Genomic DNA, 25,698 nt, shown 5'->3' on the forward strand with positions numbered 1-25,698 from the left:
CTCAGATTATCCGGCAAAAAGATTTGGAGATAGAGGACCGCCCCAGCAGGACATCTGTGGCTTCCTACAACCAGAATGTGGCAAACCTTCTGCAGCAATTGGAAGATATGCTTTGGAAAGAGAACAAGTATTAGCTGTCTTACAGGAGAACTAGGGAAAACAGCAATCTGAACAGAGAGTATCACAAAATGCCAGATAGAATTGTTGCCAAAGAAGCATATCTCATGAAGCTGTAAGATGAAAAGATTCACTAGAATCGAATTCACTATAATTCGATTCACTAGAATTCGATATTCACTAGAATCGGTCCACCTGGACCGGAAACGGATGGGTGTGGGCATCATCTTCTAAATGCTGTGACTGACACTTTACCCACGTACAACACCATTAATACTGTCACCTGGGAAGAGGACTGACCTGGCAAAAGACCTTTCAAAGCAATACAGGATTCTTAAGCCACAGAGGAGACAGTACTTGAAAGAAACCAAGTCACTATGCATGTGTACCTTATCACAAAATGGCCTTTTGCGAAATGCAATATATTTATAGTTTTGGTTTAAGTTAAATGAAAATATTTTTCATGTTTGAAAAGACTGTCTTTTAATGACTGCAGAGGTATTCACCAAACTGAAAACAGTGGCTACTTATGGGGCACCTGGGTGGCTCAGTCGGTTGAGCGTCCGAAAAAGAGCTCAGGTCTCTAGGCAGGAGGGAGCAGGAAGAAGGAAGTCAAAAAAAGGTGGGTTGCTTATTGCAAGGTTACTTTCCTTTAAGGGGATGGAAGGGGCTTATCATGCAGACTACCTGACTCACGATGATCAGGCTATTCGAAGGTTTAAGGTTCCCTTTCTGGGAGAGCCAAAACTGTAATTAAGTTAAGCCTTAGTTTGGTGCAGTGGGACTTAGCATAAGCGACTCCATTCTGGGTATGCTGTCTTGTCTTTAACACTCTCGAGGTGGAAAGAACCAGCACTGGAAAGGCTCGCCCAGTTGCCACTAGAGAAGGAGGGGCATCTGCTTCAGGGCTCCGCACTAAAGCACCCCTAAAGCACCAGGGGTCAAGTGGGGCCTTAAATACAGTCTACGCTTTCCTTACCAAAGCACATTCCCTGGTTCAGGGCTGAATGTGCCAGGGGAAAGAGGCACATTTTCCTCCAAGAAGGAGCCCTCCCATTGCCAAGCTGTGTGGCCATGGGGTTGTGTCCATGTACCCAGAGGGGGCACATCTTGCAAGTCCACTCAAAGGCATTATATAAGCTAGCAGTAAGCCTGAGCTGTACCACCCCTGCACCACTGTGGCCCCTCAGATCTCTACTACCCCTCTGAACATGGAGGACAGGTTCCTATGGACCCCATCCCCGAATCAGGCTTACCCTGACAGGTCATCTGAAGAGCAATCTTCTGTCCATTATGAATCACGAATCATTTGCAAAATAGGAAGCTGCCTAAATGCTGGCATGAGCTCCCTGAGAATCACTGGATGAGGCAGATGGTTGCCAATGAAGGTAGGATTCGGCCATCATGGATTCAGTAGGCCTTCAAACGGGGTGCCTCAAACAGGCTTTGTTCCCGCGCCAAGGCTCCAGCTCTAAATGCTGAAGCACCTTCGCCCTGGCCTGTCCTTGTTGCTTACAGAGCCGACAGAAGCCCAGCTGTGGATGTTCAGGGACATCTTTGGGCAGAATACCAAGCCTCGCAGCAGTCAGCCCCTGTTCAATTAAGAGAAGAGAGGACTGATAAATGTTCGGTTTACTTGCATCCCCTCCAATATCCAACACAAGGGAGAGAATGATCTAATATATTCTGAAATAACTTAGACTCATTAAAATCGAAAAGAAGAAAGAAGGGAAGAAAGAATTCTGCAGCAATGAGCTGACACAGAGAACAGGGATTTGGTGACTTCACACAACAAGCCAAAGATGGGGCTCAGAAAAGACAGGAAACCCACTCAGGATACTTAAAAGTATGACCGCTCAGCTAGCTAGCTAACCAACTAACCAGACAGGCAAACCGGGACCAGGAGATCAGTCTCAAACACCCTGTGAGGTGAGGACGGATGGTTGAGTTCTGTTCTCAATGTTAAACCCGAATGAATTATCCTGGAGGAGGGAGAACTGCTATCCATTAAACAAATAATATGCTGATAAAAGAGCTGTGTGATGAGAACAATTAAGCACATTTATTCAGATGCTGTACACACATTTCATGCCCTCTGTTCAAGACATAGGCTCCTCATCTGTCACAGTCACACAGACGCGATGTAGGTACTTGCTCTGATGCCAGCAGATACAAAGCCCCTCTCCCTCGGCACGCACACCACTCACCCGACACCACCTAGGGAAAGGGCCTCCACACGCCGACCCCACATGCACCTTCATCCATTCCCCCGCCTCAGAGCCACACATACCAGCGGCCAGCCTCTTCATGCCTAGCAAGATGATGGAACATTCTGCAAAGCTGGTGGGGTCACTCCACTCCTCAGGAAGGTGCCACCTCCTGTGGCCTTGTGTGGCCCCTGGCTTGGGTCATGGCACTGCAAGCACTGCTCTGCTCCCCCGAAGGGTGTAAGGACCCCGTTGACCTGAGGCTCCAGGTTGGCCATCCACAAGTCAGTACCTGTGATCTATCCTAGGCTGTGAGGACCTGGGGAAGACACAGGAAGACACCCACTTCTGTCCTCTGGGAAGTCCTGCTGCTCTGTTCTCTGTAAAACAGAGAGTTATAAATGCAGAAGGAACCAGCCAGACTGGGGATATAAACAAGGGCAGCTGGCCGGGTGGCCCCCTGTGAATGAAGCCCTAGAGTATAAGAGAAGCTAGAAATAGGATTTTCAAATGCATGCTCCTCATTAAAAAAAAAAATGCTATCAGGACACATGGGTGGCTGTCAGCTGAGCGTCTGACTTCGGCTCAGGTCATGATCTCAATGTTGATGGTTTGAGCCCCACATCAGGCTCTGAGCTGACAGTCCAGAGCCTGAAGCCTGCTTTGGATTCTGTGTCTCCCTCTCTCTCTGCCTATCCTCTACTCACAATCGGTCTCTCAAATAAATAAATAAATAACTAAATAAATAAATAAATAAAATGTTGAAATGAAAAAAAAAAATTTTAGAAATGCTATCAAATTCTTTACATCTCCCCTTTTCCAAGATAAAACAAATCTATCTGCAACTTGGTCTGTTGTCCCAAATATCTGGTGAATTATAGCTTTTGCTGTACTTGAGGATGCTGTTTTGGTTAATCTTCATCATCAACAGCTCTTCTGGTTATTGCACGTGTGCAAAAAATTCATGGTCACAATGTTTCTGATGGGGCTTTCCACACATGACAACTGTCTTGGACCTCAGCACAGAAATAATTTTCATGCTAACCTGTGCTCCTTCCAGGGTTTTCTTGTTCTCTACCCCCAGTGTACCCACCTGTACCCTGGACTCACTGCACTGACCTCATGGTAACACAGATGTTGATGAATGATGGGGCCTTTTACACTTTACAGGATTTGTTGACTGTCATCCACCCAAAGAACCTTCTCAAACATTTGTCATACAGAAGGTCCAAAGAAGAGCTTGACAAGTTAGGGGAATGTCTAAGGAAGGTGGCCTTATTAAGTTCCAAAAAGCCTTCTAGGGTGGCATTTGCTTTTTCTGTTCACAATACAGTTCTCAGTTTATTGGGCTGAAATATGGTCCAGAATATGACATCGGACCCATTTCTGAGGTGGACTTACCGAAGTAAAGGCTGGTATGGAAGGTGTAATTTCAAAGCATTCATTTACGATGAGAAATACAATTGTTCATTCAAGCCCAATGGCCAGCACCGTCTTTACGGTAGAGAAAGCCACACGGGAAGCCAAACGAGAACTAAAAGTTTGCCGATGGGGGGAAAAAATGAATTTGATTAACCTCAAATGTAGTAGCTACGTTGAGTTTGGCCAGAAGCCAGGGCCTCTGGCTTCTCATTCATCTGCTAAATGTCACCATGGGTGCTCAAGAGAAAGAATACTGTAGGCAAAATCACACTTTGTACTGAAAGGCTTGTGTCCCAAATCTAAACCGTGTGGCCCATTTTAGAGGCAGGCCAAGGTCCTACTCCAGGGTAAGCAATTCTTCCTCCCTAGCCTCTTCTCTCACATTGACTGCTTGATTTGGGGGCTTGTGGAAGACCCAGAGACACAGCACTCGAGTTCCCCTTCAAAAGAAGCAAACTGCCGTGGCAAGAATAGGAATAACTGACAGCCTCCATCCGGCAGCTCCTTCCAGGTACTTAGATTTGAACCAAAGTAACCCTTTTTGTGGGTTGGTCCTTGGCTAAGACTGAGAAGTATGGCAGTACTAGGGGCTGGTCATTTCTGCCCAGTGCAGGACTCCTCTAATGGGCAACCTGGGCTCTGGAGCACCCTATACTCTCGAATTCCCCTGGGATTCTGGACATGCTGGACATTCTGGAGAAGAGACGGGAACTCCTTGAGAGGAACAAGACATTGAGAGGATCCAAGGAAGAGGTGACCTGGGCTTGCCTCTCTATATCCCCAGAAGGATGTGCCGGTGTCTCGGCTGCAAAGACTCAGACCTCAGTGATGAATAGTGTCTTTATTCCAAAGTCCTCTGCTGTGATTGTGGTGTCCTGAGCAGGTATTTTTCCAGTTTCAGTGAAGCAATTCCTTCAAGAAACAGTCCAATGGTATTTCCAAATCCTCAAAGCTGGGTAACCAGGGGGATTTTATTACACATATTTATTCTACAATCCAGCATCTCACAAGACATCCAGAAGCTTCTTGTAAGCTGCCTCTCCTGCCTCCCAGGCAGAATTCTCATGTTGCTTCTCAGACATTAAAAATAAAATGAAAAAGCTCCTGTTGTGCAGGATGAAACCTTCTTAGCTGAAAGGTTCCTGCTTCCACCCCGGCCAGTTGGTAGACATGCCTGCCTTCCACCTCCTTCCTGTCTGTGTAAGTCCCCTTGTGGCTGGGAGCCTTTCTCGGCCATGGTCAAACCGACTTTCGATCTGCAAGGCTGAGCCAATGGTTGAAATGTAACACAAAACTACCCTCCTTATATTTTCATTTCTATTAGACCTTTATAATGATTCCTTCTTGAACTGAAGCTTAAATGGCTAAAGACTGATCATAATAGAACATTTAATTGTTTACTTGTCTAACTCTCTCAGCCCTAATCAAATATGGTTTTTTCACTGAGCAGCTTACATGGTGTGTTTTTCCTGTCACTGAAGAGAGCAAGGGGGCTGAGGCAGAATTCAGATGAGCCCATGCTCACTTGGTGTTCTCATCCTATTCATTTTTCATCCAACAGCGAGGAACAGAGCCCTCTGGAGGGAGAATCAGAGTTCTGGGGAACGAGCTTTTGGACACGATCACACGCAGGTCCTCAGAGAGGAAGAAGGCGGCTGAAGAGGAGTTACCAGAGACCCTGTCACCCTGTGGGGATTCCTAGAGGGGGTGCGGGCTCTGGGTGTTAAAGGCTGGTGTTGGAGCCGCCCCAGTTCCCTTTCTTCACACACCCCCTTCTCGCTGCCTATGGTGTCACCTCCGTGCCATCACCCAGGTGCACACCACCCTCCCCTGTCACCAGATCATTACAGAAGCCTCTTGACTGACCTGTGCCTGTCTATCCCAGCTTCACTACAGTCTGCTTCCAGCACAGCAGCAAGAGGTCTTTCATGTCCCTCTCCATCTGAGGACCCTCCAGTGGCTCCCAGCTCACTTAGAAGAAAGCCAGGGTTCTGACCACAGCCTCCACCCCCCTGTTCCCTCTAACCTCGCCTCTTAGCGTTCACCCTTTGCTTATTCAGCTCCAGCACGACTGACCTCCTACCTCAGATAGTCTTCACATGCCTCCTCTTTAGGGCTTTTCACTTGCCATCCCCTCTACTGGAACAGAACTCTCCTGGAAACCTGCGGGGTTCACTCCCTCAGGCCTTTATCCAAATGTCATCATTCAATGGGGCCTCTACCCCTTACATACTCCCTAGCCTCCCTCTCTGTCTTATTTTTCTCCATAGACTTTACTACTGACATACACTTTAGTTCACCTACTTATTTGTTTACTGCTGATCCACCTTACTGGGATATTAGCTCTAGGAGGGCAAGGATTTTCCTCTGTTGTTTTCACTGCTGAATCGTCAGTGCCTAGAAAAATGTCCAGCACTAATTGGGTGTGCAAACACATATTTTTTTGAGTGACTAGAGTACATAAATAAATGTAAACATGCATAAATGAATGAATAGGCATTCATTTCTGGCCATGAATCCCAATGGCCAGAGTCTACTCTAGGCCAGAAGCCTGGATGTATCTGCACTTTGCATTCTAGGATTCTGGGCATAAAGGAATCTTCCAATGGGAGATGGCGATGCTAAAGGCAGAGTGAGATCCAGAGCTCAGAATGAGGCCCAGCCTTCCAGCCAAAAGTGCTGATTTAAGCCTAGGGCAACATGATGGAAGAGGAGGAGGAGGGGATGTGAACCTGAGTTCAAAAAGGCCCTGCTTCACAGCATGAGAGGGGACAAGTTGACTCAAGGAGCTTCCCTGGAGGCATCAGATAAAGACAGTTCAGTGAGTAGAGAAGGCATCATTGTGAACACCCCTTGAGTCTGGGGATGCTCTGGGAGCCTGGGGATGGTTTGGGCTGTTAGAGCCCAGAACAATCCAGGAAAATTTTCCAGAAGGAGAAGAGGGGAAGTTGGCTACCTAGGACCATGTCCTTTGTATAGGACTGATTCATAGAATCATGGGGCCAAGGTCAATGACTGAGACACATCCCTCTCCAAAGGCTTTTGGAGAGGGGAGTTCCATTTATCCCCTGTTCGCCAAGTCTGGGGTTTCAACCTTCTTACAAAAAAGTAGTATTTTTCCATGAGACTTCAACATTTGAGAACCTCAGTCAGTTCAACCTAACACTTATTTATCCATCAAATTTTCAAGGTACGCACATTTTACATTTTGACAGTTGTGTCAATCCGCCCACCAGAAATATGGTACCAATTTATATTGTCTGTTTCTCATGCCTTACATTGAGTATCTATCTCTTTCTACCTGCTTTGAGGGGAATCCTATTTCCCAGAGACTTGTCTACTTGATTTATCCTTCCAGAGTTCTGGTCCTTGATTCGATTAATCAATTCCACAGACTTTTTGCTTTGTGATTAATGTAGGCTCTTATCTTTATTAATTTCTTCCACTTTTTATTTTGCTGTTCATTTTCTAGCTTATTTTGAATTCTTCATCCAATTATTCTCAATCTTCCAACGTTTACGCAGATTTATGTTAGCAGTATCAGCTTTAGATCATGAATTTTTACTAAGAATGACTTTAGTCCCATCCCCGTATGTATTTTTATACAGTGGCCTCATCATCTTAAATGTCTAGTCTGTCTTTTCAGTATTGATTTCCACTTGGACAGAGGAGCTATTTTTTATTTTGTTTCACTTCCAGGTGGCTATCATTTATCTTCATTTAGGCACAGTCTTGCTATTAATGTGATCAGGAAATATAGTTTGTAAAATTTTAATTTGGGGATTGGTTGTGGATTTCTTTGCCTGGGTACGTACATTGTTATCAGTCAGGATGGGTTAGGTTAGGCTGCAATAACAACTAAATATTCTCAGTGCCTTCACTAACATGGGTAAGCTGGCTGTTCTTCTCATCATATCCATTTAAGGACTGGAGCGGATACAGGCTCCACTTTGACACCTGCTTCCATGATCACAGGGGCAAAGAAAAGAGAACCTGGCTCTTAAAGCCACTTCTGTGTTCATTTCATTGGCTGAAGGAAGTTTAGATGCCAAGGTTCCACACAGCATGGATGTCTCAACCTCCCAAGGGAGGAGGACTGAGTATCTGTGAATAAACATTCTATCATATGCATTCAACAGATACTTATGAAGGACTGTGGAGACACCTCCTACTATATACCAACATTTGTCATAGACTTTGGAATCCTAGCAGATATTGTCAGTTGATGTCCTGCCTCCCCTTCTCATCCCTGACCCTCCTTTTATCATCCACTTTCCAGCCAGAGGAGGCCATGTGACCCAGATGTAAGTGGAAGTTGGTGAGGTTCCTAGGAAAGCTTTTTTTTTTTTTTTTCTTTTTTCTTTTTTAAGCTTCTGTTTTTCTGATGTTGGTGCTGCCTGGTCTTCTTCCTCCTTCTTCCTGTCTTGAGTGCTAATGTTGAGAAAGGCCAAGAGAATGCCAGAAACATTTGCCTTGACATTGTTGAGCATCTGAACCAATGTCAGCAGCTGCCTACTCACAGATTTCTCATATGAAGAAAAAAGTAGCCTCGTGTTTGTATGCACCACTGTGGTTGGGTTTCTTGTTACTTGCATCTGAAAACATTTCTGAGTCATAAAAGAATTCAGCATGTAAACAAGACAATTCCCATCTTCAGTGAGTAATAATCCATTAGAAGTATTGTTATGAAATTACAGAAAATATGTTCATTGGTCTCTGCCCCCAGTTCCTGCACAGAACTTCCAAAAGCCTTGTAATTTCCTAACTGATCAGAGCACTAAGAGCTTCTTTTGTTCCAATATTTGATATTTGATCCCAGTCCCTGACACAGTTCCTAAATTCCCCGGAACTTCCTGGGTGATAGCAGTGCCTTTTGTTCTAATGAGAACTCTGGATGGGCTAATGGGTGGCCCCTGGATGGGGGATGGTTACTAGAAAGACTGTGATTAGAAGCTTGGGATTTTCAGCCCTACCACCTCTCTCTGTGCCTCGCCCCTCCGACCGTTCTCCACAGAGGAAAGAGGGATGAAAACGAGTCAATAGTTGTTCATGCCAACGTGATGAAGTCTCCATAAAAATCCAATAGCACAGGGTTTGGAGAACTTCCATGTTGGTGAACAGGGTTGGTGAACCCTCCCAGAACTTGCCCTATGTATCTCTTCATCTGGATAGTCATCTGTATGCTCTATCACACATGATCTTTGTAAATGTAAATAAGTGTTGCTCTTAGTCCTATGAGCTGTTCTAGCAAGTAACTGAATTCAAAATGGGGGTGGTGGTGGTCATGGGAACCTCTGACTCGCAACCAGGTCAACAGAAATTGTGGGTAATCTGAGGACCTACCACTTGTAAATGACATCTGAAGTGGGGGGCAGTCTCGTGGGACCGGGCCCTTAACCTATGGGTTCTGTGCTACTCCTGTTAGGGTCAGAATTGAATTGAATTGTAAGATACCCAGCCGGTATCATGGAGAATTGCTTGGTACCAGGGGGCGGGAGGGGAACACAACACATCTGGTGTTAGAAGTGTTGTGAGTGTGGTAGTTGTGTGAGAGTAAAGGAGAAAGTCACAAGAAGAGTGCGTTTTTCCTACTCATCTGTGGACAGCTGAAAAGAATGCTAAATAGGTATTCTAAATATGTAAAAGAATTTATATGGTCCCAGATTATCAAAGGTGTTCAAATATATGCTAGGAGACAAAGTAAGGTTGTCAAAATGTTGACAATCGTTGAACAAAGAATCTTTTTTTTCCCAAAACGTATTTTTCTCAATGATTACAGGTGCAACCACCACACTAACAATTACTTAGCCAACTCTAATTTTCACTGGTATCAGTGATTCACCACTGTTAATTTTTACAACAGCTTTATTGCAACTATAACTCACGTACCATATAATTTACCAACTTAAAATGTACATAGTTTTTAGTATATTTGCAGAGTTGAGCAACCATCACCACAATCTATTTTAGGATATTTTCATCACTCCAACAAGAAACTCTATATCCTCTTAGGAGTACTCCTCATTTCATCCCAACCTCCCCCAACCCCTCCTGCCCCTCCTCCATCCCACTTCTGCCCACGGCCCTAGGCAACCACTAATCTATTTTCTGTTTCCAGGGATTTACCTATTCTGGACATTTCATATAAGTGGAATGACACCTACATTAGGTGGTCTTTCAAGATGAGCTTCTTCCACTCAGCGTGTTCTCACAGTTCCTCCATGTCGTAGCACACATCGGGACTTCCTTTCTTTTACTCCCAGTTATTCCCTTATGTGAGTATACCACATCTCTTCATCCATTCACCGGACATTGCATTTTTTTCCTTTTTCATATGATGAATAATGCTGCTACAAATATTCACGTACAAGTTTTTGTTTGGACACGTGTTTTTGATTCTTTGGGGGTACATACCTGTGAGTGAAATTACTGGATGTTTAACTTTTTGAGGAACTTCCAGGCTGTTTTCCGAAGTGGCTGCACCCTTTTACATTTCTACCAACAGCGGATCACATTCCTATTTCTCCTATCCTCTCCTATGCTTGTCTTCATCTGTCTTTTTTATTTTAGCCATTCTAGTAAGCTTAAAGTGGTATCCTGTTGAGGGTTGGATTTGCATTTCCCTGATGACTAACAATGTTGACATCTTTTCACATGTTTATTGGCCATGGGTGTATCTTCTTAGACTGAGTTGTTTGCCCACTTTTTAAGTTTTTTTAAAAATCTTTTATTTATTTTTGAGAGACTCAGAGAGAGAGAGAGAGAGAGAGAGAGAGAGAGAGAGAGAGAGGCAGAGAGAGAGAGAGAGACACAGAAGCTAAAGCAGGGTCCAGGCTTTGAGCTGTTAGCACAGAGACAGATGTGGGGTTTGAGCCCACAAACCGTGAAATCACGACCTGAGCCAAAGTTGGACGTTTACCCAGGCATCCCTTTTGCCCATTCTTAAATTGAGTTATTTGTTTTTGCGTTTTTGAGTTGTAAGAGTTCTGTATCTATATTAGTACAAGTTTCTTGTCAGAAATATGATTTCCAAAAATTATCTCCCATTCTATGGGTTGTCTTTTCACTTTTCAACTATGTCCTTTAAAGCACAAACATTGTTTAATATTTACTTATTTTGAGAGAGAGAGAGAGAGAGAGAGAGTGCATGAGTGGGGGCAGGAGCAGAGACAGAGGGAGAGAATCCCAAGCAGGCTCCGTGCCGTCAGCATAGAGCCTGACGTGGGGCTTGATCTCACGAACTGTGGGATCATGACCTGAACCGAAATCAAGAAATGCTTAACTGACTGAGCCAGCCAGGCACCCCAAAGCACAACATTTTTAAATTGTGATAATGTCAATTACCTGCTTTTTTCCTTCTGCTGTGTTTTTGGTGTCAAGGCCACAAAGATGGACATCTATGTTTTCTTCTAAGAATTTAATAGTTTTAGCACTTAACATTTAGGTCTTTGATCCATTTTGAGTTAATTTTTACATAGGGTGTGAGGTAGAAGTTCAACTTCATTCTTTCGCATGCAATATCCAGCTGTCCCCACACTGTTGAAAAGACTGTTCTTTCTCCTATTGGGTTGTCTCGATGCCTTTGTTGAAAATCAATTGGCTATAAATATGATGGTACACTTCTAGATTTTCAATTCTATCCATTAATCAATATGTCTTTCCTTACACTAATACTACACTATCTCGATTACTGTAGCTTTCTAATAAGTTTTTAAGTCAGGAAGGGTGAGTTCTCCAACTCTGTCCTTCTCTTTAAAGATTTGCTTTGGCTATTTTGGGTTCCATAAATTCCCATATGAATTTTAGCATCAGCTTGTCCGTTTCTGCAAAGAAGCCAGCTGTGGTTTTGATAAAGATTTCACTGAATCTGTAGATCAACTGGAGAAGTGCTGCCATCTTAACAACATTGTCTTCCAATCCACGAGTCTGTTTATTTAAATCTTGTTTAATTTCTTTCAATAATGTTTTATAGTTTTAGTGTACAAGTTTTGAATCTCTTTTTTAGTTAAATGTAATTAGTATTTTATTTTTTGATGCCGTTGCAAATGCAATTTTTTTTTGGTGGGGGGTCAGGTTTATTAATTTATTTTGAGAGTGAGAGTGCGGGAGTGGGGGGAATGCAGAGAGAGAGAATCCCAAGCAGGCTTAGCATTGTCTGTGCAGAGCCCAACGCAGGGCTCGAACTCAAGAACCATGAGATCATGACCTAAGCTGGTCTATAGCCTGGCCCCTGAGGCTTGGAGTTTGCAACCCTGACCTACCTAAAGGCTACTATCCAGGAGAACATTCAGGCCTCCAGGGAGAGCTTCCATCTTGGCAGAAACCGACACCCAAAGAGACACTCCCTCCCAGAGCCGCACCCACGTAGTCAAGTCTGCTATCAGGCCCCCAGATTGCTGTCCTCCTGGACTCATCGACCTCACAACCAAACGCTCAGGTTCCTCACCTCGGTGCACCCCTTCCTCCACACCCTCCACGCCAACTGCCATCCGCAGCTACTGGATTCTCTGCGCCACGGATTTCCAAAAAGCTCTTTCTTTCCTTTTAGCAGGACTAGAAAAGACCACATTTCCTGCCTCCTGCTGGGAAGAACACCCCGGTTATCTGGCGGGGGAGGGGGCTCAGCACTCTCCCATTCTAGGCCCCTGTGGCTTGGGTGGGGCTGACTCCATTTCCCTGTCCAGGCAGAGGCCACTGACCCCATCAGATACCTTCAGAGTCAATCCTGGGGCTCTGGCCACAGTGAAAGGTATTCTTTGTCCCTCTGGGACTTGAACTGAAGACGTTGGAAGCCGGGGGGTGGAGGGGTGGGGTGGGGGGGCGATTCCTGCTTAAAGACACAGCTTCCCTAAAGAGTGGAACCCCTGGATCCAGCCCTGGCTGCAACTATATTGCTTTTGGACTCTTTTCCTCACATAGGAGCCAATCAAATTCGCAGCTTGGCTTATAACAATTCCAGTTGGTTTGGTTTTGTGTGTTTTTTTCTTTTTTCGTCATTGAGACAGAGAGCGGGGAAGGGGCAGAGACAGAGAAGATCCCAAGCAGGCTCCGCACCATTGGCACAGAGCTTGATCCCAGGAACTGTGAGATCATGACCTGAGCTGAAATCAAGAGCCGGATACTCAGCCAAGTGAGCCACCCAGTCGCCCCTCGAGGTGGGTTCACTGACAATCAAAAGAGACCTACCTACGGGGCACCTGGGTGGCTCACTGGGTCAAGTGTCAGACTTCGGCTCCGGTCACGATCTCTCGGTTCGTGGGTTTGAGGCCCGCGTCAGGCTCTGTGCTGACAGCTCGGAGCCAGGAGCCTGCTTCGGATTCTGTGTTTCCCTCTCTCTCTGCCTCTACCCCGCTCATGTTCTCTCTACCCTTTTCTCTCAAAAGTAAATATTTAAAAAAATTGTTTTTCTCTCATTAAAAAAAAATAGGGATGCACTCAATACAACAGAAGTTTAAAAGAAGTGTTGAAAGATAGAGGGGAAAGGCTCTGGTCATATTTTCTCCTGGTTTTTTTTTTTTTTTGGTTTTGTTGTGTTGTGTTACCTCTCTCCTTCCAGTAAGAGTAGAGTTTCACTTAGTGTGTCAGCCATCCCTCTATAAGGACTTACCTCATGGTGTATAAGCATTTTTGCTTGCCTATCTCTTCCACAAGTCTGTGGAGCCCCTTCAGGGCAGAAGCCGCATTTGTATTCACTTGGATTCTTTTCTACTTTCCACAATGGCACATAATTTGGGCTCAATAAGGGTCTCTTGAACGGATGAATCAAGCATCCTAATTCTCTTCTTTGGGATACCCCACTCAAGAGACCACTGCATCGTCCTTGGGCCTGTGATACACAAACCATCCTCCGAAACAGACTCATGCACCCATTGTCCACAAACTGCATCATGAGAACTCAACTTCTTCTAGCCATTACGAATTCTCCCACATGTCCATCCCACAGAACCTCACTGTGGGGTGACTCACGAGGTCCTCATTGTCGGGAAGAGAAGAGAATACTTCCTCCCAAGACACCATTCAGAACTCTATGCATCCGTAACAGACACAACGGGCGAGCCACTCACACACAGAATATCACTCCTGGCTGCGGCGGGGGGGGGGGGGGGGGGGGGGGGGGGGGGGGGCCGGGGCGGAGGTAACTTCTCTGCTTTCTCGCTTTCCTCTTGACCCAAATACCCCCCAAATCCCAATCCTGATGCCTACGCCACTAACACACAATTACAATTCTAGGCTCTCTCTTGCCTCCATTTTTCCTCCCGAGTCCTTCGTAATTCTTGACGTGGAAAAAATACAAACTTATCCAGGGAATCAACAGGAGTAAAGCCAAAGCTTCCCCAGGAAACAGTTTTGGCTTTGGGAGCAGAAATTGCCACACCCCTAACACCTCTGTAACAGCTGCTGCTTCCACTGGCATCTAGCAAGAAAGATTTTCAAACAGAGTCAAAGGTCTGGGCCAGAATTACAATGCTAGCACGAATCACCATTTACTCTATCCAGCTTTCATTTTCCCATTCTTGGGCTCACACCACCGGAGCGATCTGGTAAGATCTAGATGTGTGCTAGATTGACAAATGTTTATGGAGAATCGACCATATGACAGGAGCCACAGCAGAGCTGGCCAAGGAAACAGAAAGACGGCAAGGACTCTCAAGGCGTTCAGTCTAATGGAGAATACTAAGAAGTAAACAGGCATTGCATTATAGAAACACAGGTGCTATGCGGACGTATGTAAGTGGCCAGGAGAGGGACTCCCAATCCACGTTGGAGCATCACAGAAGGTCTTTTAGAGGCAGTGACCTTTGCCTGGACACCTAAAGAATGAGTAGGAGGCAGGTCTAGGGCAGGTGAGGTGAAAGGAGCTTTGGAGACTTCCAGGTAGAGGCTAACAGGGAAGAAGGCTCGGCGGCCTCTGGCAACCGAAAGGAGGCACATATGGCTGTAATTCGGCAGAGTGAAGGGAGAACCTGCTACAGAGGAAGCCGGAGCCAAAGAGACCCTGAATGGCTTGATAGCTTGAAAAGTCTCAGAACTTTGTGCAAAAGAGCAAACACCCCTTTCCTCATGAGATGTACAAACTGGCCAGAACGACAATGTGACACATGTGTCTTGAGAGTCACTAAATACTGATTTCACAATGCATGTTACTGAGAATCCGTGGGGGGGGGGGGGGGGGTGTGGCGGGGCAGAAAACTCCTAAGGAGTGATCTTGTAACTCATTCACAGATGCCTGCTTGAAGCTTTGGGCCCCACGACTATTCCGTCTGCCTTCCCCTTGGCACTCCCTATTCCTATCATTTTCCTACAAATGACAGAAAGGTAGGCACTGCTAGGCTGTAGGGATAGGGAACCACTCTGGAAACAGGATAAGTGCACACGGAGATAATAGGGTGGGGGGTAGCAACGAAATTGAACAAAACTAAGCAAAAAGTTGGGGGGGAGGAACGAAAGTGTAAAAGGCAAATATAGAAAGCTCAAGGGGAAGTAAAAGTATTTTCAGACACACACAGAAAAGAAGTGTCCCCACGTGCTCCGGCTAAACCAAACGCCCCCTTGTACTCAACTGTTGAAAACAAAGAAGAAAAAGCAATGAAAAAGTCACACTTTCATACCCCTTCTCGGAATAAGCAGTCAACGGGGACAGGACAGCTCACTGCCCTGAAAGACCTTGAAAGATTTACCCCAGAGAACACAGCACACGATAATCAACCTCCAGAGGCTCTCAAAACCACTACAAACTCCGGTCTCTTCTGTCATTTCATCGTCGATCGTTTCCTGTCAAGCATTAAAGCGATACCAGACAAACCTGGAGACGGATTTGCTCCCCAATCCAAAGTGAGAAAAGCTGTTTTGAAAGCCCCCCCTCTTTTTGTTTTTCCACTTGCCCAAGGCCTTTCCACAATTCATTCCTCCCGGTTCCAAATGTCTACAGGTCAAGAACTTGAGCAGTCTGGTCCATTAGGGGCCACGGTTTGGAGACGGCACACCCTCCAAAGTGCCTCCAAGGGAGTCCTGAGTCTCCCTAAGCGGCTCTCTTGGGCTCTGATCGCCCCTTACTTATTGACTGCCATCAGGCACTTGGAGGTGGACGGCCGGTCGGCAGCGGCCAGGCGACCCGGAAAGGCTGAGAATGCCGCCCCCCAGAGCACCATGCCCGCCCCGGCCTCAGGTACACCAGTTAGCCGAGTTTTCGCCCAAGGCAAAGCCCCGGGAGAGGGGGGCAGGCCCGGGGAAAGCATGGGTCCAGACCCCAGAGGACGATGCTCAGCGGGGCCGGGACAATGGGCGGTGGGGACCCGAGCGGGGGAGGGGGGGGGGGGGGGGCGTCCCGGGAGGCCGGCCCGCCCCGCTGTTCCTGGGGGCTCGGGCGGCGGCCCCGAGATGGCCGCCTGGCCGCTGCGTGGCGCAGCCCTCGTCCCTGGCCCGCAGCGGACCCGGCGCGGAGCGGGCGGCCTGGCGGCCGGGCCGGAGCGCGGGCCCCCGCGGGGCAGCGGGCCCGCCCCGGCCCGGGCCACGACCCCGACCCCCGGTCCCCGGCCCGCGCGCTCCCGGCGGGCCCGGCACGGCTGACTCACCTGCCCACGGTCTGGTTGGCGAGCTGCTTCATGCGGTTCAAGAGCAGCGGCAGCGGCGGCCCGCGGGGCTCGCGCCTGGCGCGGCTACATCGATTCCGGGCCGAGGAGGCGGCGGCGGCGGCGGCGGCGGCGGCGGCGGCGGCGGCGGCGCCGGCTGCGACTGCTACTGCGGCTGCTGTGGCGACTGAGCGGCGGCTGCGGCTGCTATTGTGGCTGCGGCGGCGGCGGCGGCGGTTGGGCCGACTGCGGCTGCTACTGCGTCGGCTGCGGCTGCTACTGCGGCTGCGGCGACTGAGCGGCGGCGGCGGCGGCCAAGGCGGCTGTGGCGGCTGCTGCTCCCGGGCCGGCGCCACGCCCTCGCCGCGTCACTTCCAGCGGCGCCGCCCGCCGGGGGCCGCGCGGGGCCGGGCTGGCAGACGAGCGCCAGGCTCGCCGCTTGGCCCCCGCCCCCCAACCCGGGCCGCTCCGAGGAGCGCGCGGAGCCCCGCGTCCCGACGCCTCCTAGGATCCCGACTCCCGCCCGGGTAGGCCGCGCACCGTTGGGAGGCGGCGGCGGTTCGGGATCTCGCGGTTCCTGAGTTTTAGCTCCGCACTGGGCTCTGTGCTGACGGCTCGGAGCCTGGAGCCTGCTTCGGATTCTGGGTCCCCCTCTCTCTCCGCCCCAACCCTGCTTGTGCTCTCTGTCTTTCAAAAATGAATAAACATAAAAAAAAATTTAGGGGCTCCTGGGTGGCTTCCTGGGTTGAGCGTCCAACTTGGGCTCAGGTCATGATCTCGCAGTTTGTGAGTTTGAGCCCTGCGTCGGGCTCTGTGCACACAGCTGGAAGCCTGGAGCCTGCTTCCCATCCTGTGTCTCCCTCTCTCTCTCTCTGCCCCTTCCCCGCCCATGCTCTGTCTCTGTCTCTCAAAAATAAATAAACGTTAATAAAAAAATTTTTTTAATTAAAAAAAACAGTGGCTTCTTTTTTTTTTGCAATAATTTTTTGATGTTTATTTTTCTTGTTTGAGAGTGAAAATGGGGAAGGAGCAGAGAGAGAGAGAGAGGGAGAAAGAGGACCTGAAGCAGGTTCTGCGCTGACGCAGGCGGGGCTTGAACTCCAGAGCTGAGAGGTCACGAGCCACAAGATCACAAGGCACAAGATCACAACCCGAGCCAAAGTCAGATGCTTACACTGACCGAGCCCAAGGCACCCCAAAACAGTGGTCACTTCTTACCAGGGTAGACATTGGTGGGTTTGGAGGCTCTGGCCAAAGGAAGACATAGACGTACATTTGTCTATATGGGAGGAGAGTATTCTCCAACCGCTTTGTTTGGGTGGAGGCCCACTCCATGTGGTCTGATTTACAAGTAACAGCATAAATCGGCTGAAGTAAAATTAACAACAAGGAATATGTTGCCTCCAGAACCCCCAAAATACGGAAAGATTTGAGACTTGTATGTCCTCAACAAACGTGTCCAACAAATGTCCTCACGGTAGGATGTCATACCTGTGCTCTCGGAGAAAGATGGGTAAGTTAAGATCCTGCCTGCAAAGATGACATGTGATAGCAGAAGGGTTCGGGTGGCCTGTGCATAACAGGGTAAAACATGTCCCCTTCAAGCTCAAGGGAAAGGTGGCTGAGAGGACATTGAAATGGGCGCTGAACAGAACCTATTAGCCAAATCTATAAGAAAGAGCAAAATATGTACCGTCTTTAAATTTGTTGGGATCCCAGGTGTTTTAAGGGTAGCAGGGTTTATACGGATAGAAATATAACTGAAAACACTGGCTACTTATGGGGCACCTGGCTGGCTCGGTCGGTCGAGCGTCCCACTTCGGCTCGGGTCACAATCTCGCGATCCGTGAGTTCGAGCCCCGCGACGGACCCTGTGCTGACGGCTCAGAGCCTGGAGCCTGTTTCAGATTCTGTGTCTCCCTCTCTCTGACCCTCCCCTGTTCATGTTCAGTCTCTCTCTTTCTCAAAAATCAATAAACGTAAAAAAAAAAAAAAAAAAAAGGAAATTAAAAAAAAATGAAATAAAATCTGAAAACGTCTGAATTCCAAAACTCATCTGGCCCCTAGGGTTTTGGAAAAAGGACCGTGGGCCTGCTGTACTTTTCACATCCATGTTTAAGAAAATAGACACACACGGCAGGTAGGAGCGTAATAATATTTGTACGTGGATTTATACTTGGATTGATTACGAGGGCATCTGCCTACATTGGAGACACAGAAACAGAATGATAAAGGCCAGACATCGCCAGTCCGACAAGACTGCGTGGTGTGCATACTGACTCTGGGACCCTATACCATAAACCCATGTCCAATCTCAGGGGCAAGGGGCCTGCCGTGGACACACTGGGAACCACGACCACAGACATCATTTCCTCTTAGAATAACATGCTGCCTTCACGTGTAAAACCAATGCCATAAGGCCACACATGACCACATCTGTTTAGGGTTCATTTTGGTTCAGTGAACCATGGGCTTTCTTCACGCACCTATAAACAACCCTGTTTGATTTCACAGGAGGTAAAGTGGATGACCAGGCCACGGAAGCTCGGATTCAGAAGTCGTGGGGAGAAAACATTCCTTTCCTCCTCTACTCTATGCAGAGGCTGGACAGGATCCACTCAGACCGGAGCGAACCAAGCACAGCCACCTCCCCTGGAAAAGGCGGAGGAAGTCGGGGTGTGGAACAGGTGAGGGGTGGAGAATGTTACCGCTGATAGAGAGAGGACACGGTGTGCGGTTTGCGACGCCGAACACAGAAAGGGCCGTCTCGCGGAAGAGAGACGCAGGCGTCGTGGCACCAGAGGACTCCCCTGGGACTCACGGGCAGAGATGCCTTTGACTCACGTTGCCCCTAACGCAATGGGCTACCTCGCGAGGCAGAGACTCCGCTGCTCCTGGAGAAGGTCGTTGAGAGATCCGTGAGCAGGGAGGGGTCCGCAAGGAATGTACCACAGCAGGACAAGCCAGATAGGGACCCGGGCACACTGGACGGTCGATGCCCCACCCGGACGGGACAGCACCTACGCAGCTGCAGCTACGACGACGTGTACCTGCGCGAGGGCGCGATGCCAGGCTTCGCTAGGTCTTGCAAGATTGGAGAAGCAGCAGGAAGTCCAGGTTTCCACGTGAAAACTCCCAAGTGTTCAATATGGGCCGGACCAATGATTATTATCCGAAATGCTTCCACACGTAAGAAACCGACCAAACGGAACGCACCTTCACCCTGCAGGCAAACATCACGGATCTTTGGTTTTCACGATTCACCTATCCAGAATCTCAAAGGACTCGACCAGGCTTTCCCAACCTCACCACTCTTGACATTTGGGACCAGATAGTTCTGTGCGGCGAGGCTGTCCTGGGCGGTGTAGGCTGGTCAGCAGCATCCCCGGCCTGTGTCGCCAGATGCCAGGAGCACCCCACGCCCGAGCCAAGTCACGACAAACACAAAAAAGTCTCCGGCCATTGCCAAACGTCCCCCAGGGGGCCATCCCTGGCGGGAGCCGCTGGACTAGAGCAACATCCAACTCTCAGCTTCCAGGATTTTGTGGAAGCGTCGTCACACAGAATTCTAACACGGGGTTTCTGAAAGAAAGAGTTGCCTGCGTGAAGGAAGGACTCCTATCTGCTTTGGAAGCAGAACCCTGGTTTCTGATGAACGGCAGCGCTCTTCTTAACTAGCCCGATGACCTCTTTGAGTCCTCGCTTCCTCATCATTAAACCAGGAGTAAATAACATCACCTCTGGGAGTTGCTGTGGAGAAGGCAGTGAGAGATTTGACTCAAAAGCATCTAGCCCAGCAAGTCAGCAAGCACCAAAGACATTTCATCCACACGAACCCTTCCCTGGCGGGCAGCCGGCCCAGTGTCTACAGTCGGAAACACACGGGGTCCGGAGTCACACCCCGGCCCCAAGTCCTGCCTCGGCCACTCGCTGGCCGGGCAGACAACGGCAGGTCATTTTTCTTCTCTCTAAACCAGAAATGATAACAAGCACCAGTAGGTGAGACCAGGCCAGGTGGTTCGGTACAGCGCTTGGTAAACCAAACCAGGAGACAAGTAGTGATGATTACTACTCTCGGATCTCTGAAACGTTTCTGTAAAGGAAAGGACAAGCTCGTCGACACATCCAAGAACTCAGAAGGTAGTCATAGGAGGGTGGGGTGCAGGAGGAAAAAGAGAAAAATCACCACAGGAATCTCCACCTCCCCAACCTGTTACACAAGCAACTGCCCGCTGGTGACCCACAGACCAACTCTGGCCACAGATGTATTTTGTTTAGTCCCGCTCAGGGTCCTGGTGGTTGTTTTCAATTGGCATTAAATGCCACCTAATCTTCATGAAAATCCAGACTTGAGGCCTTTCTCAACAACTCCAAAGGTCGGGCCCGACAGCGGGCCCAGATTCTCACCCGGCCCTTTGGTAAGACAGGCACTGTCGGGTCCCCCACGGCCCTCACCTGGTCTAAGTCGCTCTTGTTTTCTTCTTCTTAGCCTGGCCCCCTGAGGCTTGGAGTTTGCAACCCTGACTTACCTAAAGGCTACTACTATCCAGGAGAACATTCAGGCCTCCAGGGAGAGCTTCCATCTTGGCAGAAACCGACACCCAAAGAGACACTCCCTCCCAGAGCCTCACCTGCGTAGTCAAGTCTGCTATGAGGCCCCCAGATTCCTGTCCTCCTGGACTCATCGACCTCACAACCAAACGCTCAGGTTCCTCACCTCGGTGCACCCCTTCCTCCACACCCTCCACGCCAACGACCATCCGCAGCTACTGGATTCTCTGCGCCACGGATTTCCAAAAAGCTCTTTCTTTCCTTTTAGCAGGACTAGAAAAGACCACACTTCCTGCCTCCTGCTGGGAAGAACACCCCGGTTATCTTGTGGGGGAGGGGGCTCAGCACTCTCCCATTCTAGGCCCCTGAGGCTTGGGTGGGGCTGACTCCATTTCCATGTCCAGGCAAAGGCCACTGACCCCATCAGATACCTTCAGAGTCAATCCTGGGGCTCTGGCCACAGTGAAAGGTATTCTTTGTCCCTCTGGGACTTGAACTGAAGATGTTGGAAGTCGGGGGGTGTAGGGGTGGGGTAGGGGGGCGATTCCTGCTTATAGACACAGCTTACCTAAAGAGTGGAACCCCTGGATCCAGCCCTGGCTGCAACTATATTGCTTTTGGACTCTTTTCCTCACATAGGAGCCAATCAAATTCGCAGCTTGGCTTATAACAATTCCAGTTGGTTTGGTTTTGTGTGTTTTTTTCTTTTTTCGTCATTGAGACAGAGAGCGGGGAAGGGGCAGAGACAGAGAAGATCCCAAGCAGGCTCCGCACCATTGGCACAGAGCTTGATCCCAGGAACTGTGAGATCATGACCTGAGCTGAAATCAAGAGCCGGATACTCAGCCAAGTGAGCCACCCAGTCGCCCCTCGAGTTGGGTTCACTGACAATCAAAAGAGACCTACCTACGGGGCACCTGGGTGGCTCACTGGGTCAAGTGTCAGACTTCGGCTCCGGTCACGATCTCTCGGTTCGTGGGTTTGAGGCCCGCGTCAGGCTCTGTGCTGACAGCTCGGAGCCAGGAGCCTGCTTCGGATTCTGTGTTTCCCTCTCTCTCTGCCTCTCCCCCGCTCATGTTCTCTCTACCCTTTTCTCTCAAAAGTAAATATTTAAAAAAATTGTTTTTCTCTCATTAAAAAAAAATAGGGATGCACTCAATACAACAGAAGTTTAAAAGAAGTGTTGAAAGATAGAGGGGAAAGGCTCTGGTCATATTTTCTCCTGGTTTTTTTTTTTTTTTTGGTTTTGTTGTGTTGTGTTACCTCTCTCCTTCCAGTAAGAGTAGAGTTTCACTTAGTGTGTCAGCCATCCCTCTATAAGGACTTACCTCATGGTGTATAAGCATTTTTGCTTGCCTATCTCTTCCACAAGTCTGTGGAGCCCCTTCAGGGCAGAAGCCGCATTTGTATTCACTTGGATTCTTTTCTACTTTCCACAATGGCACATAATTTGGGCTCAATAAGGGTCTCTTGAACGGATGAATCAAGCATCCTAATTCTCTTCTTTGGGATACCCCACTCAAGAGACCACTGCATCGTCCTTGGGCCTGTGATACACAAACCATCCTCCGAAACAGACTCATGCACCCATTGTCCACAAACTGCATCATGAGAACTCAACTTCTTCTAGCCATTACGAATTCTCCCACATGTCCATCCCACAGAACCTCACTGTGGGGTGACTCACGAGGTCCTCATTGTCGGGAAGAGAAGAGAATACTTCCTCCCAAGACACCATTCAGAACTCTATGCATCCGTAACAGACACAACGGGCGAGCCACTCACACACAGAATATCACTCCTGGCTGCGGCGGGGGGGGGGGGGCCGGGGCGGAGGTAACTTCTCTGCTTTCTCGCTTTCCTCTTGACCCAAATACCCCCCAAATCCCAATCCTGATGCCTACGCCACTAACACACAATTACAATTCTAGGCTCTCTCTTGCCTCCATTTTTCCTCCCGAGTCCTTCGTAATTCTTGACGTGGAAAAAATACAAACTTATCCAGGGAATCAACAGGAGTAAAGCCAAAGCTTCCCCAGGAAACAGTTTTGGCTTTGGGAGCAGAAATTGCCACACCCCTAACACCTCTGTAACAGCTGCTGCTTCCACTGGCATCTAGCAAGAAAGATTTTCAAACAGAGTCAAAGGTCTGGGCCAGAATTACAATGCTAGCACGAATCACCATTTACTCTATCCAGCTTTCATTTTCCCATTCTTGGGCTCACACCACCGGAGCGATCTGGTAAGATCTAGATGTGTGCTAGATTGACAAATGTTTATGGAGAATCGACCATATGACAGGAGCCACAGCAGAGCTGGCCAAGGAAACAGAAAGACGGCAAGGACTCTCAAGGCGTTCAGTCTAATGGAGAATACTAAGAAGTAAACAGGCATTGCATTATAGAAACACAGGTGCTATGCGGACGTATGTAAGTGGCCAGGAGAGGGACTCCCAATCCACGTTGGAGCATCACAGAAGGTCTTTTAGAGGCAGTGACCTTTGCCTGGACACCTAAAGAATGAGTAGGAGGCAGGTCTAGGGCAGGTGAGGTGAAAGGAGCTTTGGAGACTTCCAGGTAGAGGCTAACAGGGAAGAAGGCTCGGCGGCCTCTGGCAACCGAAAGGAGGCACATATGGCTGTAATTCGGCAGAGTGAAGGGAGAACCTGCTACAGAGGAAGCCGGAGCCAAAGAGACCCTGAATGGCTTGATAGCTTGAAAAGTCTCAGAACTTTGTGCAAAAGAGCAAACACCCCTTTCCTCATGAGATGTACAAACTGGCCAGAACGACAATGTGACACATGTGTCTTGAGAGTCACTAAATACTGATTTCACAATGCATGTTACTGAGAATCCTGGGGGCGGGGGGGGGGGGGGGACTCCTAAGGAGTGATCTTGTAACTCATTCACAGATGCCTGCTTGAAGCTTTGGGCCCCACGACTATTCCGTCTGCCTTCCCCTTGGCACTCGTTATTTCTATCATTTTCCTACAAATGACAGAAAAGTAGGCACTGCTAGGCTGTAGGGACAGGGATCCACTCTGGAAACAGGATCAGTGCACACGAAGATAATAGGGTGGGGGTAGCAACGAAATTGAACAAAACTAAGCAAAACCTTGGTGGGGGGGGAACGAAAGTGTAAAAGGCAAATATAGAAAGCTCAAGGGAAAGTAAAAGTATTTTCAGACACACACAGAAAAGAAGTGTCCCCACGTGCTCTGGACAAACCAAACGCCTCCTTTTACTCAACTCTTGAAAACAAAGAAGAAAAAGCGATGAAAAAGTCACACTTTCGTACCCCTTCTCGGAATAAACAGTCAGCGGGGACAGGACAGCTCACTGCCCTGAAAGACCTTGAAAGATTTACCCCAGAGAACACAGCACACGATAATCAACCTCCAGAGGCTCTCAAAACCACTACAAACTCCGGTCTCTTCTGTCATTTCATCGTCGATCGTTTCCTGTCAAGCATTAAAGCGATACCAGACAAACCTGGAGAAGGATTTGCTCCCCAATCCAAAGTGAGAAAAGCTGTTTTGAAAGCCCCCCCTCTTTTTGTTTTTCCATTTGCCCAAGGCGTTTCCGCAATTCTTTCCTCCCGGTTCCAAATGTCTACAGGTCAAGAACTTGAGCAGTCCGGTCCACAGGGGCCACGGTTGGGAGACAGCACACCCTCCAAAGTGCCTCCAAGGGAGTCCTGAGTCTCCCTAAGCGGCTCCGATGGGCTCTGATCGCCCCTTACTTATTGACTGCCATCAGCCACTTGGAGGTGGACGTTCGGGCCGGGCGACCCGGAAAGGCTGAGAATGCCGCCCCCCAGAGCACCGCGCCCGCCCGGCCTCGTGCACACCAGTTAGGCGAGTTTTCGCCCAAGGCAAAGCCCCGGGAGAGGGGGGGAGGCCAGGGGAAAGCTTGGGTCCAGACCCCAGAGGACGATGCTCAGCGGGGCCGGGACAATGGGCGGCGGGGACCCGCGCTGGGGGCGTCCCGGGAGGCCGGCCCACCCCGCTGTTCCCGGGGGCTCGGGCGGCGGCCCTGAGCTGGGCGACAGGCCGCTGCGTGGCGCAGCCCTCGTCCCTGGCCCGCAGCGGACCCGGCGCGGAGCGGGCGGGCGGCCGGGCGGCCGGGCCGGAGCGCGGGGCCCCGCGGGGCAGCGGGCCCGCCCCGGCCCGGGCCACGACCCCGACCCCCCGGTCCCCGGCCCGCGCGCTCCCGGCCGGCCCGGCACGGCTCACTCACCTGCCCACGGTCTGGTTGGCCAGCTGTTTCCTGCGGTTTAACTGCCTCTTCACGGCGGCGGCGCCAGCTGCGGCCCGCGGGTCTCGGGCTGTGCAGCTCGGGGGACGGCCTGAGGGGACTACATCGCTTCCGGGCCGAGGCGGCAGCAGCGGCGGCGATGGCGGCTGCTCCGAGGCCGGAGCCCCGCCCTCTCCGCCGGGTCACTTCCAGTGGCGCCACCCGCCGGGGGGCCGCGGTCCAACTGCTTCTTCATGGCGGCGGCAGCGGCGGCCCGCGGGGCTCCGGCCGGGGAGGTCGGGGGACGGCCTGGCGCCGATACATCGCCTGCCGGCGGAGACAGCGTTGGCGGCGGCGGCGGCTCCTCCTCTTCTTCCTCCGCCTCCTCCTCCGCCTGCTCCTCCGCCTGCTCCTCCGCCTGCTCCTCCGCCTCCTCCTCCGAGTCCTCCTCCTCCTTCTCCCAGGCCTGAGTAAGTATGCCACAGGGGTCTACAATACTTGGGGGTGTAGTGAGGGCAGTATCGTGAGCACAGACATGTATCACACACCTGGAAGCACGAGGCTCGAGTGTACTTTATTCACTCGTTCCACAGAAAT

At 49.5% G+C, this 25,698-nt stretch overlaps 1 protein-coding gene and 2 long non-coding RNA genes across 3 annotated transcripts in view; all 3 read right to left on the bottom strand.

The window, feature by feature from the left end:
• The window catches only part of LOC109256512 (uncharacterized), a 130,977-nt gene that overhangs the window by 34,023 nt on the left and 71,256 nt on the right, over positions 1-25,698 (bottom strand). The window lies entirely within an intron of this gene.
• Positions 504-25,457, bottom strand: LOC128774450 (uncharacterized). The gene is made up of 2 exons (XR_008419015.1): positions 25,105-25,457; positions 504-1,709 (listed from the first exon to the last, which is right to left on the bottom strand). It is a non-coding gene; the product is annotated as an uncharacterized LOC128774450 (long non-coding RNA).
• Positions 11,676-16,044, bottom strand: LOC128774448 (uncharacterized). The gene is made up of 2 exons (XR_008419011.1): positions 15,149-16,044; positions 11,676-11,998 (listed from the first exon to the last, which is right to left on the bottom strand). It is a non-coding gene; the product is annotated as an uncharacterized LOC128774448 (long non-coding RNA).

The sequence above is a fragment of the Panthera pardus genome, unplaced genomic scaffold, assembly GCF_024362965.1.
Source record: "Panthera pardus isolate Hobbes unplaced genomic scaffold, ASM2436296v1 HiC_scaffold_319, whole genome shotgun sequence".
NCBI classification, from domain to species: Eukaryota; Metazoa; Chordata; class Mammalia; order Carnivora; family Felidae; genus Panthera; species Panthera pardus.